This window comes from Etheostoma spectabile, chromosome 22 (genome assembly GCF_008692095.1).
Source record: "Etheostoma spectabile isolate EspeVRDwgs_2016 chromosome 22, UIUC_Espe_1.0, whole genome shotgun sequence".
Lineage (NCBI taxonomy): Eukaryota > Metazoa > Chordata > Actinopteri > Perciformes > Percidae > Etheostoma > Etheostoma spectabile.
Window position 1 is genome coordinate 2018342 of NC_045754.1, and position 21746 is coordinate 2040087.

The 21746-nt window shown below is 40.1% G+C and overlaps 1 protein-coding gene across 1 annotated transcript in view; it reads right to left on the bottom strand.

The window, feature by feature from the left end:
* kcnh2b (potassium voltage-gated channel, subfamily H (eag-related), member 2b) overlaps nt 1-21746 on the bottom strand; it is a 374402-nt gene that overhangs the window by 309615 nt on the left and 43041 nt on the right. The gene's annotated exons all lie outside the window — the stretch shown is intronic.

Here is a 21746-nt window from a genome sequence, read left to right on the forward strand (position 1 = left end):
CTATATTGTGATTTTCTTACAGTAATGCTTTGACAAATGTGATTTCAACTGTAATACTTAGACTACTGTGATTTTTTCATGTCAACAAGGTTGTAAAATAAATTGCACACTAGTGTTACTGTGAAATCTAAAGTAAATAACTGTATATTTCGCAGCCATTATTTACAGTGTGTTGCTCCAGCGCCCAGTTCAGCTGTTTGGGAAAGCCAGGCAGTAATGGCTGCCATGGGGCAAACTGGACGGGATGGAATTATCAGTCAAAGTGACAGTGTGTTCACTCCAAATTAGGTGTGTGAGATGATGTGTGTGAGACAGAATAAACATCATCACTCCAGACTAGGGCACAGTGACATAAAGCCAGAGTGTGTTTAATTGTTACTACTAGAGTAAAAGCGCGCGCGTGTGTGTGTGTGTGTGTGTGTGTGTGTGCGTGCGTGCGTGCGAGAGAGAGAGAGAGAGAGAGAGGGAAAGATAAACCTGCAATTTATCAAACAACAATTTGCTAAATTGTTTCCCCGTAAAAGCTGAACAAATTTGAGTTTTTGGCTTAATGACATTACTCTTTATTAGACACTAGAGAAGCAGTCCCACTCCCAACATTTTCCTTAATGGACCTCAAGTCCTATGAGGGAGACATTTTATTTGAATTAAGCTAATGCTTTATTTACTGCAGCTGCAGAGACGCAGAACCATTGTTTAGGAATACTAGAGCAGAGCCAAACATCCCTGTTTGGAACCGGTCAAAACACTTAATAGATTTATTATGATGTTTACATATGAGAAATATTGAATTATGTTAATATTCTAACACATTGTACCCTGAAATAACTTACAGTTATCATTATATTAGAGACAGCTCCAGCTTGAACAGATGTTACATTGGTTCATTTCCAAATCTGCATATGAGTGGCTAGCTTTAAAAGAACACAGCGGTTATTAGGGGTGAATGTTTCAGAAAATGTCACGATTTGATACAAAATCAATTTTTCAATTTAAAACCATTTCTCAGTTAAAGCGCCCATATTATGCTCATTTCATAATTTCATAATTGTGTTCTGAGGTTCAAATTTTCAAAAAACACCATATTTTTGTTGTACTGCACATTGCTGGAGATCCTCTTTTCACCCTGTGTGTTTGGGTCTCTGTTTTAGCTCCAGAGTGAGACATCTCACTTGTTTTACCTATAGAGTGAGACATCTCACTTGTTTTAGCTCCAGAGTGAGACATCTCACTTGTTTTAGCTACAGAGTGAGACATCTTACTTGTTTTAGCTACAGCGTGAGACATCTCACTTGTTTTAGCTACAGAGTGAGACATCTTACTTGTTTTAGCTACAGAGTGAGACATCTTACTTGTTTTAGCTACAGAGTTAGACATCTTACTTGTTTTAGCTACAGAGTGAGACATCTCACTTGTTTTAGCTACAGATTGAGACATCTCACTTGTTTTAGCTACAGAGTGAGACATCTCACTTCTATACTATCTTTGTTGGGAGTCACACATACGCAGTAGCTAGGTAAGATCCCATCAGCTAGATAACTCTTTCTCCAGCTTTGGTCAGTCCAAGGCAGGATTAGCTGGGAGACTTCTTCTAGACGAGGGCCACTTGGGGAATACCTGCAGAACAGGGACAGGAAGTAGTTCTCTTGGAGATTATGGTCAACTAGTGTGTGTTGTAGTAGTGTTTTACCGTTGAGTCAGAACTAAACAGGGGGAAGCAGTGTTCAGTTTCTATGCTCCTCAGAAAACTGGGGGAAGAAAACTCCCAGAAACCTGCAGATCCGCTGCTACTCACAGTTCTTTTAAATCAAGGCTAAATACCTTTCTTTTTGATGTTGCCTTTCTCTAAATGGTTGTTCATTTTTTAATATTTAGTTTGTCATACTGCACTGTAACCTTTCTTCTTGTGTTTTATCTGTTTTCTGTTTTTATTTTTTATTTTAACGGTTTATTCTTGTGTTTAATCTGTTTTTTTATTTTTGTAACTGTTTTTTAACTGATTTTGTGTGAAGCACTTTGAATTAACCTGTTGCTGAAATGTGCTATAAAAATAACGCTGCCTTGCCTTGCCTTGAGAACGAGCTAACATGTTAGCGCTAGCATGCTACGGTTAGCCACCTCGTCTCTAGTGACGTAGAAAGCCGTGGAGATTTTGAACAGCTCACCCAGGGACTGAAGACAGAGGACATCCAGAAACCGGATCTTACTCAAAACAGCATGGATAGTTTATTCCAAGATTGTATGTGTGTGGAAGCACCAGAATCACAAAATAAGACCTCAAATCCCAGAAAAGGGTATTTTTTCATAACATGGACACTTTAAAGAAAACGATTAACACTATGTAAATGTAGTTACTTTTTCCATGTGATAGTGCACACGCCATTACATAACGGAAAAAAAAAAGAAAAAGAAAAAAAAAATCAAACGATTTTGAGTCTGTAGAGCTTGAATCGCAATATGAATGTGAATCAATTTTTTTGCACAACCCTTGCAGTTATAAAGTAACGTAAGAGCATTTAATTAGTGGAGGTATTTTTAAATAATATAATAAATACATTCCGATGAAGTTCCGTGAGAAGTTAATGAGGGAAAAGCTGCTTGAATCCAAAAGACACCACAGTGCTCTTTGTCAAATTACCGGAGATGCTTTGACATATTCAGAAATGATGCTGAATCTAATTTTATTGGTACATTTGGTCAGTAATTAGAGCCGCGTCGTCTGCTGTTATGCAGACACCAGAGCGGGACTGGCAGCCGGCGAGTACTTCAAGCTTATATCTTCTTTTCAACTTCCTCTGTTGACTCCATCCTTTGAGTTAGGACTAGCTCGCAAAGTTAGTAAAGATAGTGATAGGGGATTTTTAGAGAAAAGAAAGGAGGGGAGATTAGATAAGATATCTATTAAAACCCTTCTTTTATGCCTACATCAAGACAGATGGGCTACATTAGATTGGAAGACTTGACATTGCAAGTTCCAAAGTTTAAAAAGTTACCCTATCAGACTGCCAATGTGCAAAATTGCCTTGTGGGGATGTACTGTTCAATTTATTTCAAATTATAAGATGTAGTAATTTAATAATGGCACTTTTAATCATCAAGCAAGAAAGAACTGAAAAAAAACCCTCATGAGCAGGGCTGAAAACAAATTAAAAACATTGGAGAAAAGAAGAAAAGATCCCGACAAAGAAGAGCATCAGAGTTGGGCTGAAACGATTTCTTGAGTAATTGGATTACTACAAATCAAATGCTCATTCTTTGCATCAAAGCTTTGTTTAATCCAAATAAGAGGGAGAGAGCGAGAGAAAAGGCGATGGAGAGAAGAGAAGAGACAGGCCAGAGAAACAGTCCAACGTTTGGGATCGTTCCAAGCTGAAAGAAAACAAAAAACTCTGTGCAGTGGGTCTATTAGCACTGACCTGAATGCTTCAACGCGTCAATTGCTGACATGGTAATCAACATCTGAATTAGTATTCCAATGCTTCAATTACAAGTTACAATGGTTCTCATTTTAGAGTGAAGTGGTGTGTGTGTGTGTGTGTGTGTGTGTGTGTGTGTGTGTGTGTGTGTGTGTGTGTGCGCGTGTGTGTGTTGCAGCAGCTGTAGGACTGGGGGGTAGAGACAGTGTGCATCTGGAGCACTTCACATCGAGAGGGAGAAACGGAGAGAGAGAGAAAGAAAGAGAGAGAAGTGTTGACTAATTACCTGATATTACAGTTCCAGTTGCCTTCACCTTAAAAAGCCCCCCCACACCAACACTGTTCACAGAAATGATGGTGAAGGGACACAGCACCCAAACACTATGAGAGAGGAGAGAGTCCAGACTATGAACACTGTCTAACTTAGCAAAAATAAATGTAACAGCTGTCAATGTTTTTTCCCCTAATGATGGTCTAGTACCGAAAGGTAGTCTAGGTGGTCTAGTACCGAAAGGTAGTCTAGGTCAGTGATTCCCAAAGTGGGGGTCGGGACCCAAAGGGGGGTCGCGAGCCAGAGGGGGGGGGATCGCAAGTTGATTTCCAGAAATAAAATAAAAATTAAAAAACAACTTAAAAAAGCACATGTTAGCCATGATTTTAACACAAGATAAAACTGTTGTGTTATTTTGTGTGTTATTTTGTGTTGTCAGTATGCTCGTGTTTGGATACGCCTATAGTGCGTATACGTTTATAGTGCGGGGGTGGCAAGTCAATTGCACCGTTACTTTGGGGGTCGTTGGCTGAAAGTTTTGGGAACCCCTGGTCTAGGTGGTCTAGTACCGAAACAATGCCAGCTATTGCATTTATTTTTGCAAGTTAGACATTGTGCGAGACTTTTCTACTCGTCCTGCTCTGACGCACCTGTCTCAGAGATGTGATAAGTGTTTTTCAGTTCTGAAACCCACAAGGTAAAACAGACACCTATGACATCATCTGTGGTGTGCTGACCACCAGTACACTAAAATCATGATAGCACCCACAAATTCTATTTCTTCTGTTTTTGTATAAGTAAGTTAGTAAGAAATCTGTATGTGTATAGCACATTTTAAAACACACAGTTGCAAAGTGCTTTACACACAGAAAACTATGTAAACTATAGTACAGCGGTTCCTAGTTGTGGATGGGTATATTGTGTTTGCTGCAGTTTGTATCACGTGGTCTGTGTAGATTCATTTATCATCTCAGGGTTGTGTTTAAAAGGATGCATACCAATAGTCTATTTATTAGACCCACAGTGATGGCCGCAGTCCATCTGACATGTCGAGAAGAAGAAAAGTAAAGAGGTATAAATGTGACAATGACTCCACCTCCAGATCTCATTTCCTTTCAAATACCAGCTAATAATCATTAAATCTCCATTACATTTGTTCCCAACTTTCTCTATGATGATAATTGGGCTTTTCCTTTTCTTACCTATACTCCATTAACCAGAAGGCTTTGTTTGTTTATTCTCTGACCAATCGGTGGCCAGGGAGCCTGATTAATGGGCCACTAGGGTTGAACTCATAATGCTGGAGATGATTTAGACCACCTGTCTCTGAGACAACCATTATCTCCATCCCACAGCCTGCTGAGGTTGCCACAGTGACAGAAGTGCCCCTCCATGGGATGGAAGAGCAGAGAAACCCACATCAGTTCTCTCTCTCTTCCTCCTCACTCTGTCTCTGAAATATACTAATAGAAACCAAAAATCGAATTTCAACATAGGTCAAGATTTCCAAAGTCAACTTGACATATTCTCGAGAAAAAGCCCTCCTAATGTCAAGCATCAACTAGACAACAGAAAGCTAAGAGGTCTTTCCTTAGCTTTTTTTCCGGGTGTTATCTGTGAAAAATAATTATCCCCGAAGCCAGACACGGCCAACATGATTAACCATTGTGTTGGAGGCAAGGTGGGGAAGAAAGCAGAATAGGAGGACCAAAAGGGACAGCAAAGAAGGGGAACAAAAGAAAGGGAGGAGAGCGGGGAGAGGAAAAAGTCAACAACAACAAAAACAAGTACCTTTAATAGTCTCCCTGAGGAGAAAGTTGTTTTGGACACTGAGTAACTTACTTTGCTGCAAGAGTTACAACAGCCACAACGACCAGCACAGGGTTAAAAACAATTAAAAGACAACTGTACAAACAGCATATGGGCCACTCAAAGGGCTGTGCAAATTACAGATTTACCATTTTCCATACTAAAACAAGATAAAAGCCATCTGTTGGAAAACAAAAAAACAACTTCATTCATCCTTTTCATCCATCACAGTCCCAGATATACATTAAAGAATTCATAGTCACATGTTCATCGCTGCTCATTAATGAGAAGAGGTAAAAGAAGAGAGGGGAGGTGAGGGGAGAAGTAAAGGAGTTGATTTGAGGGAAGACAAGAGGAGAGAAAAAGCAGGAGCAAAGGATAAAAATGGATAGGGAAAGGCAGCGTTGTGCAACGGTGGGACAGTGCAGTTGGGTAGGGAGGTTGGTTGGGGGGGGCAGTAAGGGGAAACTGTAGCCATTGCCCTTGGTCCCCATAGGCTGGTTGGGGGGGGAGGAAGGGGGGAAGCAGAGAAAGAGGGAGAGAGGGGAGAGGAGCTGAAGTGACCAGCATTATGACTGCTGTCCAGACAGCCGGGACCGTACTTCTGTTCTTCACAATAAAAGACATGCTTCAACAACTCCATCTCTTTAATTTCCACTTTGAATGTAAAGTTATTTTGTCTCCCAAGTTCTCCATGTACATATACAAACATTCACATGTGGATTCTTAGATGTGTGTAAAAGAAAAAGACAGGAAACCGACCTGATGTGTCCGTCTGTTCATGGCCAAAAGCTGAGAACGGTATCCGAACATGGACACGGTTACGTTAATAAGCTCAAAACATGAATGGCCCCAATGGCAAACAGCTGTTTTGCATTCATGGCTATTAGTCCCATTTGATGTTCTGTTTTTGAATTGTCAAAATTTTAAAGGAAATTCTATTAAGAAATATATTTTCTCTTTTAACTGATGACTTGTTAGACTTTCCTAAGGCCTCAAACTTGACCTTGTTTCTTGTGTCAACCAACACCTGGAAAAGAAACGTCAAAGTGGAGGAGACTCAGAGTGAAGGAGGGGAAGGATAGTGAAGCAATTAAGGAGATGGTGTCATTTGAGACAAGCTGACTTTATACAGTAAAGAAACAAAAGATGCGCGCGGCCTGGCTCGCACTGACAGAATAATACATGGGGCGGAGGCCTCGAGGAGTAACCTACAGCCAGCTCTGTGGGCCCTGACACACGACTCAGTAGTGGTGGTCGACACAACAACAGAAACGGAAATAATGTGATCAACCACAGACATCCTCCAAAGTGATCCCACAAGGTATCAGTATGTCTTCTTATCCCTGTTCTATACTGCAAAGCATGTTCCCACTGATAAATCTGTAACAGCACTTTTCTGTTTTCTGCACCAATATCAACAAGACAAATTCCGGCATATTTTTCAAATGAAATGGTTCTGATTAAGTTTTGATTATACCATTTCTCATTAGTTACTTTAATTACTCATAAGTTTAAAAAAGGCCCAACTAAAACACAGCTTCAATATACTCTAAATAAATCTTTATTAAGAGAACTCCAAAATTGGATTAATGTTGCCAAAGTAATACAGTTAAAAACAGTCAGTTGCAGTTCTCCCAAAGAGAGCAATTGGTGCTTTTATATAAGTAGAAAATATTTTATAAATATTGTTCATTAGCCATATTTTTATGGCCTCATAAAAGTGCGTAACAACAAAGCTAACGGACACAATCTTTAGTCTCGGATGTCAGAACTTTTGTCCAGCACTGGAATCTTGACTAAAACTTAAACCGAAGCAACAGATTTTCATATGAAACTGTTTCAGTTATGGCTGGGCGATACGGAGAAAATCAAATATCATTTTTTCTATTTTTGTTATTGCCACTCTTCATTCTAACCCCAACCGGCCCGTCAGACACCGCCTACCAAGAGCCTGGGTCTGACCGAGGTTTCTGCCTAAAAGGAAGTTTTTCCTCGCCACTGTTGCTTGCTCTGGAGGAGACTACTAGAACTGTTGGGTCCTTGTAAATTCTGGAGTGTGGTCTAGACCTACTCTATCTGTAAAATGTCTTGAGATAACTCTTGTTATGAATTGATACTATAAATAAAATTGAATTGAATTGAATTGAATGATATTTTTCCTTGATACCTCGATATCGATACCGCAAGGATTTTGTAGTGTTGACTATTGGTGCTTTTACAAAATATTTGCACAATGAGATTTTTGATAAACAATCATCAGTAATGTGGATATAATGACTAAGTGGGCAAAGGCAAATAATAGAACAGTCTGGGAAGTTCAGAAAATGACATCACTTTACTGCAATGCAACCTTTAAAACCAGGAAAAGACAATACTTGTGCCATATTACGATTTCCAAAATGTAAGTTTAGTCTCATATCATGATATCAATATAATATCGATATATTGCCCAGCTCTAGTTTCAGTTTAAGAAAAACTGATATGGTTTTCAGAAAAGGTTGGCATTTTTAAGCAAACAGTACAAGTGGTGAATTTTGATAACCAGAAAAAAGATCTACTGTTGAAACAGCACACTCATGATACTTCACACATGTTGAAGAGTCACAGACTACACTTTCAAACACACTGAAATGGCAAAGACATTTTAAGTCTCATCTATTCTGTAAGAATTGAGTCAAACAATGTCTTCCTGAAATACCAGAGTCAAAGAATGGCACGATGCATTAACGGATCTTGTTTCACACACAATTAGAACAAGGAGTGGTTTCACTCTCTCCCCCTTTCACGCTCCATGGAGTACACGCATATGCATGCAAGCAGTCGCATTGAAACAGCTATACGCAAATACACACACACACACACACACAGTTGGTAAAACTGTGTCCCAAATACGCACACACACACAGAAAAACTCACATTCATGTGTGTGCGTGCGCAGACACAAACTCTCACACACACACACACACACACACACACACACACACACCACACACACACACACACACACACACACAGTTGGTAAAACTGTGTCCCAAATACACAAACACACACAGAAAAACTCACATTCATGTGTGTGAGTGCGCAGACACAAACTCTCACACACACACACACACACAAACACACACACACACACAAACACACACACACACACACACACACACACACACACACAGAATTCTACTCATTACCAATCAGGGATATTAAAGTAATTGCCCTGCAGCCAGCCAAGGTTCATAACCAGGTGACGGATTCAGGTGATATGTGTGTGTGTGTGTGTGTGTGTGGTGTGTGTGTGTGTGTGGTGTGTGTGTGTGTGTGTGTGTGTGTGTGTGTGTGTGTGTGTGTGTGTGTGTGTGTGTGTGTGTGTGCCAGAGGCAAAGTTCCTTACAGTAAGTTCACATGGATTGTGTATAATTGTAAAGCTGCCACAATTAGTCAAATAATCAATAAGTTAATCCAATTTAATAATAATCAATTAATGGTTTCAGTTATTTTTCAAGCAAAAATGTTATTTCAGTTTCTAAAATTGGAGCATCATCTGCTTTTTGTGTTTTAAATTTAAGGTATTTTGTGTTGCTTGTCAGACACACACTTTTCCTGACATGTCACAGATGGATAATATGAGTCTCAGAGTATTTGAACACTATTTTGCCTTAATATTTGCCTCTGCCGACCTTAGATCATATCCCCCAAGATCCCTCTCTTCTCTATATGCCTCCCGGCAGGCTTAATAAAGAAGAAATAGGTCACTGCCTGCTGCTCTCCATTGAAACATTGAGTCCTGAGGGCCAAGACAGAGTGGGAGACGCTCCCCAGCCTCTGTGTAATATAAGCCATAAGATGAAGGGCTGGCTACACCTTGATGTCTGCGGTGAATAATGCATGCGGATGGGACACCAGTCTAGCCACCGTTCTCATGTGTGGTCACTGCAGTGGGCACAGAGGCCTAGAGGCAAGCCGCGCTAGGGTTTCACCTGGCATTGAGGGTTATCTGGGGATCTGAAGTCAGCTGGTGAGCTGACCAGTACTAGGGTTTCACCTGGTGCCAGGGTGTCATTTCGCTACCATGGAATCAGATTCAAGCTTGATGGTTTTGGAGTGTCCCTGGATTAAGGATAAGTGGTTTTGAATGCACGCGAAATCCCCTCAGGAAACCAATAGGGAACTCCACCATTTATTTGTTTGCAGTGATGCCGCTGGAGATGACAGCTGATAAATGTTATCAATCACGATGATGATAGTCTGACATTGCCAGACCTTCCTCCACAGCTCTGCACAGGAGGGTCTGGCAAGTCCAAACAGCATTGAGTATGGGAGAAAAAAAAGTGCTCTGGTTTATTTATTGGCATTTTTTTAAACCAATCACAATTATCTTGGCAGGCACTAAGCGCCGGACGAACCCACTGTGCCGCTGAAAAATAGCCTCAGGAAGGAACTTGTTTTGGTTGAAGATGTACGTTCAAAAGTTGATTTACAAAGAGAAAACTCCGATTGGACAGATAGTCTAGCTAGCTGTCTGGATTTACCCTGCAGAGATCTGAGAAGCAGTTAAACATAGTCCTCAGAAATCAGCCGCAGGTTAGAACGCCAACACAAAGAAAGAGGAAGGTAACAGACATCCGGGAAAAATAGAGGGTGATTTCAAAGCAATCCCGGAAGAAGAAAGCTGTAGAAATAGACTACGATGACGATGACTGTGGTGTTATCCACATATATACTGTATAAACTGTTTATACATATGCTAATAGCATTAGCAATGGTCCTGTTCATGTAAATGGTAATAGAAATAATCATGGCAAGGATATTATGATTGATTAAATAAGTATTGAGATCAGTAGCCAAAGCATTATTTCCTTCTTAGATTTGCTACATAGATTGTAGGTTATTGCTGAATAATTGCAATAGTTGCAATATTTGTGTAATTCGTACATGGTTTGTCTGCCACTCATAGTACACGTACACTTCTGTAGCTGCTTCAGTGACGAGTAATGAATGACAACCCACTAAGTGTCCTTAAATACTCCACTTCCATTCATCTTTAAATTACAGACAGATGGATCAAATCTAATTAAATGAAATGCCAACTGGATAAAATGATGTTTGTGTGTTACGTGTGTATATGCAATGCCAGCGGTTGCCACATTGTTTGTTTCTCATTTTTATGATATCTCAAAAAATAAAATGTACCGCAGCTGTCCATTTTATTTTTGTGAATTTTCACCACAGCTAAGTAGTGATGCTTTTTCTTTCCCTCTTCCTTTCCATTATCCTTTACTCGTTCCATTCCCTCCCTCTGCTCGCTGAATACCGCTACATTAACTCCTAATAGCATTGGAAAAGACATACAACCCAATAGCTTGGGTCTGTGCAAGTGCCATTTATCCATCCCCTGCATCTTAAGTGCTCAAATAAATATCACGGCAACAACGTTAGGCTTGGTATTCAAAAACTAAGCAAGAGTGGAAGAAATCGTCCCCATTTCATCATCATTGACAGTGGTTTTTGTCACGGTTTTGTGCGCTCTGAGTATCTTCCCAACTTAATATTTAGAAAGCGTATTGCGGGAAACACACTGGGTGAGTAATACTGTCACTGTCAATTCGACAACGTCGTGTTTTCAAACATGGCAAATATGCGGATGAAAATGAAATGGAGGTACTAATACATACACAGAAACACACAAACACACACACACAGAAACACAGACACACACACACAAATATACTGACATTGAAAGGCACAAACATAAATACTCAGGAATACATACAAAATTAAAGTTGCTGAAGCATAAAAACACCGTACGTGTTCAACATCATTAGTTGTGCTGGGTTATTAAACATCACCCTAACAGACTTTCACAATAATATGTCAACATCAATCATCTTTGCAAAAAATAAGGCTCTGGCTCTCAGTGGGGTTCAGAGCAACACCAGCCAACAACGGGAGGTATGTGTATCGGCTGATTTGTTTTTCTGCTGATTTTACAAATAATCAGACACAAAAAAAGAACATTTCTGCCGGTTAAGAAAAAATAATTGCTATCAACTAAAGCAGCACCGCACATACTGTACATTGGGAATAACATGAGACCATGAGAAATGATACAGTGAACTGATATGATACAGAAACTTCCTAGGGAATAGCTAGCATGCATTCTTGTAAAATATATTTACAATTTGATTTACTTAATGGGCGTAACCAAAGGGTAGGGTCTGAAGCGTGTCAATAATATTCCAAAACTAAAGCCTCCAATGACAAATCTTGAAAGCTGTATCATCAGTAGCATCATAACCTCTCTGCCACTCTCTGCTCAATTCAGTTTTCTTTTAAAGCCACATGTATTAGTCCAAGCAGAGCGAATAACAACTATACAAGATATCGTCTAATCATCATATCATTTATTTTTAATATTCCGGTCTGTAGGGTGTTGGGCTGGGAAGTGGAGGGTTGCTGGTTCAAGTTCCCATACGGACCAAAAGCACGGCTCCAAAGTACGTAAGTAGTGTGGATCGGTAGCTGGAGAGATGCCACTTCACCTCCTGGGCACTGCCAGGTGCTCTTGAGCAAGGCACCGTACTCACTCTAACATCTCTCCAGGTCCTGAGCATGTGTGTGTGTCTTTTCAGGCCTGTGTGTGGTGATTACTAACAAACAGAGTGTAAATTGTAATTTCCCCAGTGGGGATCAATAAACAGTATTCATTATTATTAGTAGTAAATTATCTGCAGATGAAGGTATGAATGAAAATACAGAAGCAGGTGCATCTGAAACTGTATTTATCTCTTCAGAACATCAGAGGGAACAGAGCCTGTGCTCCATGGTCAGCATAAACTTTGAACTCACCCAACCTCGATGTTCAAAGGCTCCTTTGAACAGACACTTCTTTTTGGATCAAATGTTTTTATTCTGTTTTTCCATAAGATAAAAAAAAAAATTGATCACCACTGCACCTCCTGTTTACACATGCATTAACACGTTCAAAAACATCAACAGGGAGCTAGGAGGAAATGTATAGATGACAAACAGGAAGTTGAAATTGTGAAGTCTGTTACACCTCTCATTACACGGAGCAACGGATGTGTTTTTCTCAATGCAACTAAATTGGAGAAAGCCTTGTGCATTTTTGTTGGAATATATAAAAATACACGACTTCTGCTTTCCAGAAAGTTACACAAAACAGGATCCAAAACTTTTCACATGCAGCAGAAGCCAAAAGCAAAAGTCAAATATCTTTTTTTCCCTCTTCTGATTGCTATTTAGATTTAAAAAGAATCAGTTTTTGTTTCTTTTTTTAAACAGCTCTAAAACAGTGGTACCCATCACATTTAACAACTAATTATCCTGTCAAACAACGGCACCCACTTACTTGCTGTAATGCGACACACATGTATTAAAAGTGACAGGTACTCCTTTTACACCTGCAGGTGCAAAAAAGATTTTTAAATGTCTGTGCTGAAGAAAACCACTTTTAACAGCCATATAAAAACAGATCCCTTTCTGGGGAAACAGCATGAGATGCCGTGGTGAGTGGACAGACCGATACACTGCTCGATGTGGAAGCCATGAACATACTGGGTGGAAACCTCTGCTCACACAGGTCGGTGGTGATCTCTCTGGTTCTCTGAAAATAGTTACAAGGAGGGCTTGCCGCCTGTCCTGTAGTTCTACAACAGGAGACAGGGGCTTCCTTCACTTGCTGGATGTCAGACTGTCTTGCCCCACCCCATAATAAAGATTACAAGATGAGTGGAAGAATTCCCATCTCGGAGGATCGGAGATAGATGCCAAAAGAGCTTTATGTCAGAGGATGCAAGCAAAAATAGGCTATGGGGGGATATGTAAAGATGAGGGGACAGGGAGACAGGGAGAGAACAGAGGATAAGGGAAAGCAGATTAAAAAAAGAAAATTTAACAGCATACCATCTTCACAATGGGACATAGTACCAGGGAAGTTGCCTAGGTAATATTGTATCCCGTTCTATAAAAACATTTGTGATGTGTTTAATGTATTGCTGTCCAAATGAGGGAATATACAAATATGTGAGTAAGCAAGCCTGCAAAAATACAAGATAGCAGAAAGAGTGAGAGACAGGGTACCCCCAGGATTATCCAGTTTGAGACTTTTTTTAGACCTTTTCATTACCACCTAGGATCAAATGTAATTCCAACTTCACAGCCTTATAATGGAAAATCAGTATGGATGTTAAAGGTGCCAGTACATGGTGCTCTTTAGATGTTTTTATTTACACCTTAGTGGTCCCCTAATACTGTATCTGAAGTCTCTTTTATATAGACCTTAGTGGTCCCCTAATACTGTATCTGAAGTCTCTTTTATATAGACCTTAGTGGTCCCCTAATACTGTATCTGAAGTCTCTTTTAAATAGACCTTAGTGGTCCCTTAATACTGTATCTGAAGTCTCTTTTAAATAGACCTTAGTGGTTAGCTAATACTGTATCTGAAGACTCTTTTAAATAGACCTTAGTGGTCCCCTAATACTGTATCTGAAGTCTCTTTTAGACAGACCTTAGTGGTCCCCTAATACTGTATCTGAAGTCTCTTTTATATAGACCTTAGTGGTCCCCTAATACTGTATCTGAAGTCTCTTTTATACAGACCTCAGTGATTCCCTAATACTGTATCTGAAGTCTCTTTTATATAGACCTCAGTGGTCCCCTAATACTGTATCTGAAGTCTCTTTTATATAGACCTTAGTGGTCCCCTAATACTGTATCTGAAGTCTCTTTTATATAGACCTTAGTGGTCCCCTAATACTGTATCTGAAGTCTCTTTTATACAGACCTCAGTGATTCCCTAATACTGTATCTGAAGTCTCTTTTATATAGACCTCAGTGGTCCCCTAATACTGTATCTGAAGTCTCTTTTAAATAGACTTTAGTGGTCCCCTAATACTGTATATGAAGTCTCTTTTAGATAGACTTTAGTGGTTAGCTAATACTGTATCTGAAGTCTCTTTTATACAGACCTTAGTGGTCCCCTAAAACTGTATCTAAAGTCTCTTTTATACAGACCTTAGGGGTCCCCTAATACTGTATCTGAAGTCTCTTTTAAATATACCTTAGTGGTTAGCTAATACTGTATCTGAAGTCTTTTTTATATAGACCTTAGTGATCCCCTAATACTGTATCTGAAGTCTCTTTTAGATAGACCTTAGTGGTCCTCTAATACTGTATCTGAAGTCTCTTTTAAATATACCTTAGTGGTTAGCTAATACTGTATCTGAAGTCTTTTTTATATAGACCTTAGTGATCCCCTAATACTGTATCTGAAGTCTCTTTTATATAGACCTTAGTGGACCCCTAATACTGTATCTGAAGTCTCTTTATATAGACCTTAGTGGTCCCCTAATACTGTATCTGAAGTCTTTTATATAGACCTCAGTGGTCCCTAATACTGTATCTGAAGTCTCTTTATATAGACCTTAGTGGTCCCCTAATACTGTATCTGAAGTCTCTTTATATAGACCTTAGTGGTCCCCTAATACTGTATCTGAAGTCTCTTTTAAATAGACCTTAGTGGTCCCCTAATACTGTATCTTAAGTCTCTTTTAGATAGACCTTAGTGGTCCCCTAATACTGTATCTGAAGTATCTTTCAAAATTGAGCCTTGGAGCACAATTACAGCCACCAGAGCCAGTCTCACAATGAACTTTCCTAAGTGTCTGTAGCTTTTGAGGAGGAAAGGGGGGGGGCGCAAGGTGGAGGCTGGGGGTGTGGCCTTGACCAACTTTTACTTTGCTCATTTGAAAGTCATGATGTCTCTCTGTCATGGGTGGGCAAAATCCTCTGGGCGGGCAAAGTAGAGAAGTAGGAGGTAAGCTTTCCCCTTATGACATCATAAGGAGCAAGCTTCCAGATTGGCCAATATGAGCTTTCATTTTCTCAAAGGCAGAGCAGGATACCCAGGGCTCGGTTTACACCTATCACCATTTCTAGCCACTGGGGGACCATAGGCAGGCTGGGGGAACTCATATTAATGTTAAAAATCCTCATAAAGTAACATTTTCATGCCATGGGACCTTTAAGCTTGAGAAAATAATTATTTAACAAGTAAATACACCTGGATTTAATAAACAACAACAACAACAACGGAGCACACCACCACATTTTCATTTGTGCTCGCCGAAGTATGACTGACTGGCACGCCAATCAGCTTGAGGTCCTCACCTCAGCAACATCCAGCAAGACATTGATCACACTCCACGGTCAAGAGCGGGAAACAAAACACTGACATAAACAGTACTATTTCCTGGGGAATGACGATTAGAATGACATTTTATTTAAATGAAACTAATACGCAAGTCCCATAATCCTAATGGAAATGTACTGTATGCGACAATAAACATGAGTGCTCTTTATAATTGAAACAACAACGAGAGTTAAGAGAAAATGATGCATGTTACTTTGATGATTGCCTTTGATTTTACACTTAAGAGTGAACGCCATGGGGCCAGATTGGTTAGTCCAACCAACACCCTGCTGTGTTTGTCTGTACATCACATACGAGCTGTGGTGTTTGGCCCTTTCTACGCTGCAGGGCCTCCTCCCATTGCTAGGAATTTACTCCAATAACTGAGAAAAAATAAAGTATAATTCCAGGTAAAGTTGCATTATCTGGTAAACATACATATTAATACATATTGTGTATATGCTTGATATGTATTTTCCATTTTGTAAAGGATACGGAGCACCAGAACTAGATGCCTATTTCATTTTTGAATTTAGATTTCAGTCATTGTATAATACTACAGTAGTAGTAGTAGTAGGTCTAGCTACTATACTATATAAATGTATATATGCTGGGGGGTTTTCTTAAAACAAAGGTCATAAACTACTTTTGGCCTTTGCAGAAATTTGGTGCACTGGAGAGCTCCCAAAAAAAACCCCACAAAAATGATGTCCACCACCTTTTACAGCCTGAAAAAGTACAAAGCTGAGACATTCTGGATGCAGTCTTTGTACGAACAGGTCACTCAGCCTTTGGGGGACTAAATCTATTGTTGTTAGATCCATGAATTAAAACATTAGCAGCACTAGCTTCGCTTTGATCTTTCAACAGTTTCAGAGGGATGCAACACACAATATGATCTAAGCAGGGCTGCATGCATGGGGTATATACATCTCCTTTCCCTCTTTTGTGTGTGTTTGTATGACTATCAATGTGACAATGAGAAATACACATATGACAGAGAGGGAATCCAGGTCTCTGCTTTGCATCCGCCAGTGGTGTGTCAGCCACACAAACACACACACACACACACACACACACACACACACACACACACAAGATGAGAAGTTGTTTAGCGCAAACAAAGTCATCAGTTTCATCAGTCAGCAGGAGATTACCAAGTACCCTCACTGAGAAACATCTCTGTTACAGTTCACCGGTAAAGGAATCACATCTACTTCAAACACTCACCACTTTCCATATAGCTTTAGGTGCACTTAAACACACGTATATAAGTGCAAACACACAGTTTGCCAGTTTGCACATACAAATGGAAATAATGCACAAAAGAATGCACTATTCCAATTGTCAATACACACACGCAAAAGCACACACACCACATATCTTATAGGAGAGAGACAGAGAGAGAGAGCAGCAGCAAAGCAATGAATGAGAGAAATAAAACTATATTTTCAGTTTGTTTGGCTGCGTAAAAAAACACACACACACCTTTATGGGAAGGGGCCTTGGATTATGAGTGAATGTACAGCTTCATCCCGTCTGGTTCTGTGTGACTGTGTCAGTTAAACTTGAGAGTCATTACGAGGTGCTGAGGAGCAAAGTGGTGGTTGGGAATGGGCTGCACAACCTGCACGCTGTTATTGTTTGGGGGTTACAAACCCACATGGGCCCCAAACACTCGTTACTGATCCCCATAAATGTCCCAAACACAGCAAAATAAGAAAAGAGAAAATCCAGGCAGAGGGCAAGGGTCTCTGAGGATACAGACTCCACCACACACTTCTATGGGGCGATGACTGAGCGGGATTACTTTTGTATTAGGCTAGACATGGGTTTTTCAAGAAAAATCCAACATATTAAACATCTAATATGACATATCACTCTATTTGCTATTCTTATTCTGCCCTAATGTCATTTTCTCTCTGCATTCAGCAGCGTGAAGAAACGATAACGACTGAGAAAGCTAGGCCATTTGAGTGTTTGCACCATGGAGAAAATGAATACACATCTGACAGATATTAGGGCTCTTTGCAGTGGGGGTGGATTGACAGGCCTTGATGAACTAGTGCCACGCAGGCAAATAAGTAATAAAGCTATAAAAATGCACTCACTCTTCATATTCACCTTATAACTGTCTCTCAAACAGCTCCGTGTGTCTATCACTCTTGATGAGTGCTGTTGTAGAGGAGTCCATCGCAACCTTGCCGGTGGTCATATTTCAATTTCAGATGTCAGTTACAATCATGGACGTATTATAATGGGTGGCAGTACGCCCATCAGCCAGCTTATTACATACACATTACTCCAAAAATCGGGCATGCAATAAGAAATACTAATAAAATCTTATTTATTATGCATCAATATTTACTATTATTAGTCCAATAAATAGCGCTGGTTGTTGTTTGTGTGCCAGCGGGTGATGTGTAGGAGTGACGCTGTGTGTGCAGTATTTAAAGGGCCAGAAGGAGATAGACAGACAAACAGAACACTTGCCTGCTTACGTTTCATGGTGGATAAGGTTTTTAAAATCAATGAAATGTCTTTATGCTCTGCCACGTTCTTCTGTGAGTGCTCTGATTAAAGGTGAAACTTTTACGTGTGTGCGTGTGTGCGTGCGTGCGTGTGTGAGACTGAGGGCCTCCATGCAGGTAGGTGATAAAATGTCTATTGAGTAGTGTCTATCAGCTTTCCCTTTTTTGCAAATCCATATGGCAACAAGTTCAATGCTTTCCAATTACATGAGCAACACACAGACACACATGTTGAAAGACAGATAACCTACACACATACACTAATGAAAACACACACAAGGCATACAGAACGTGTATGTGCACAGATCTGAAAAGGGACGTCTTACCAGAAATTTAGTAGTCAAAACCCAAATCAATACTACATACATAAACATAAAAAAATTAAAATCCCTAATTCGTTGCACGCAAGTAGGGGCCACATGTACACAAAATATGATGTGTTAGGCACACTGCTTGATGTTTTATTTTTATTATTTATAGTCAACAAGCACACAGTGAAAAGGACTACGGTTCACTTAGCTTATATTAGAGCTTGACATTTAACACCAAATCAGGTCAGCTTGGCCAGATGTTTAATTTCACAGCTCTGGTTTGAGTCAGACTTGAGTAAAAAAAAATCATTTTTTAAAACCCAACTATGAGGAAGGCCTTGCTGTGATTAGTTACTTATAGTAGATAGATTAGTGTAGATTATAACACAGCAAAAGCAATTCACTTTGGCCCAACACTAGTTCACACATATCGTTAAAGGGCCTGGGAATGGCCTGGGTCCACACAGTCAGCATGTGACCGAAGGCCTAGACTGGCAACCAGAACAACGTTGCATTTTATAAGCTGGAACTCCTAACTGATTGAGAGTTTTGTATCTGGAAAATATCCATCATAACAAGATTACCAGTATATCTAAATGAGCCACTTCCGAGGGCAAGATTAAATTGACCGCTTAAATTTGCTTCCCCAGGCTCAACTGAATAGGGTCAGTGTTGTGTACTCTTTTTCCACACGCACACACACACACACACACACTAGAGCATGTGTCATTTTAAAAGCCCACATTGATTTAGATGGCGCTATGGTCCAACTGAGTCTTCGGCCCTTCACTGTGTGTACTGTTTGTATTTGTATATGAGCGTGCAGAGCAGCCTAGTACAGCACATTGGGTGACTAATGAGGCGGACGCACAATGCAGCACTATTGCACTTTGCCACATCATGACTGATTATTTGGGTGTCACAAAAAAGGAGGGAAATGTACACTTACAGAAATACACACATACCCACACTGTGATACATTTTTGTTCCCCCATCCTGTACATATTCAAATATTTGTTATTTTTACTTTATTCGTATTATTATTTCATGTATATTGTATGTATGTATATTTTTCCTAGTATTTCATTTATATTTAAATTTTGTGCTTTGTGACTGTTTTTGCTGCTGTAACACAGGAATTTCCCATTTTTCTTGGGATCAATAAACATCTATCTATCTATCTATCTATCTATCTATCTATCTATCTCAGTAGACTCCAAAAAAGAGAAGAATAGGGGCGATGTGTAATTTGACCATGATGCTCCTCAAACTCAGAGTGTTATTTAACAAGTCCCAGTGAACTCATAGTGAAGGTTTTATATCACATGGTAATACGTAGGGCCCTATTCTAACGGCCTAAGTGCACAGCGTTGCACCAGGTGCAAGAATCCTTTCTTTCTTTCTTTCTTTCTTTCTTTTTTTTCTTTCTCTCTGTATCTCTCCTTCCAATCCCCCCCCCCCCCATCCTCTATCCTGTTACACCACGTACCAAAGTGCAAGTTCATGTCATTATCTTGTTCATTTGTGCTGAAACAAAACAAAAAGCTCTCTATCTGTTTTGAAAATTGATGCCTCTCCCATCAGTTCAAAAACCTAATGCAACTTCAGGTGTGTGGGCGACAGCGGACAGCATTAGTTGTGTTTGCGTGTGTGTGTGTGTGTGTGTGTGTGTGTGTTTGTGTGTGTGTGCTGGTTATGCGTTCTCAGAGAGAGCTGGAGGTGGGGTCATTAACAGCAGTCATCGTTTTTAGAGTGCAAACCTCTCCGGAGAGGCTGCAGGTCTCTAAGTGTTTTGCTTAGCTACTGCTGCTAGGCAATCAACAGTCCCCTCAGTCGCACGGGACAGCCTGCCCCTCTGGGCCCACTCCATTATCACAGCACCATGCAGTTAGTCCGGCTATCACCACACCAAGCCAAGCTCAGTAGATTTGAGATTGAGCGTCGGTCTGGGGGAGTCTGCTCTGTATTTTCTCTGGACAAGAGGCACGGTTCAAAGCCCTTCAACAAATCAGACCACTGATCCGGGTGATGTAGCAGCGGCATCAACGGGTTTGCTGCGCTTTGGTGCCATTTGGTGGCTGCTAATGTAAACAAGAAGCTGGTTGGTCGCTACTCCGTCGTCATCATGTTAAACCCGCCAATAGCAGCAGCCAGGTAGATAAGCCAGTTTGTGATTGGTTCCCGCAAAATTATGAACTGAAGCAGGAGAATTAAACGGGCAGGTTTCCAGACCGAGCTGCAGAGTGAAATCAAATTGCCGGTGGAGTGGCACCATGCAGTTAGGACACTCACATTCTCTGATAGACACCATGCTAGTCCTCAATGACCCACCACACACTCAAGACAGTCGTTTCATAATGCCTGGGGCTGTTATCAGCTCGCGGTCACACAAGCTGGAAAAACTGCTTATAATTCCTTAGGATTTCTAGGTTTCATGGTAAAAAACTGCTAGTAAGTTGTGTTGTAATGCTTATGTTGTTATGCCTGAGCAACAGGTCACCTGTAACCACATGGTTCTAAAATATAATTCAGGGGCATAAAGGGACATTTTATGGGACAAACACTTCTTGAGTGTAGTAAAAGTAAAATCTGTGATTAGCCAAACAGTATTCATGTAATTTCCAAAACTATATATATAACAATTATAGTAAAATGCAACCACTCTGCATTAGAGATTTACTGTTTGTCCAAAGCAAATGCAAGACATATTTTGACATTCATACAGAGCAGCTGTTCAGGAAATTGACTTGGCTTGTATGAGGTGCAAGCACACACTAATTTGAATGCTACCCAAAAAGGGATTGAGCTGATTACTATACAGTTAAGACAAAGAACAGTACATTTTTGACACAGCTATCTCAAGACCTGGGAAGAGCAATTAGTTTCAGTCGTCATGGCTACAATGAAGAGGTACAGAGTGGGAAAAAAGTACTTTGTAAAAGCCACAGGAAATTATGGAATCAAAAAGGTTAATATAGATTTGGCTTTTTTTATTAGTTAATACCTATTCTGATCAATATGAACCAATTATTTGCTTTTGTGAGGAAGCTCTGACACAGTAGCAAGAGAGTTAAGCTCCCATCCTCACAACTTTCAACCAAGGAAACAACTGCAGAATGTTTTCTAGTGCAGGTTAGGACTGTCCACGATTTTGATTTGACTTTTGATTTTAAGGTCACGGTTCAATTCGATTTAAT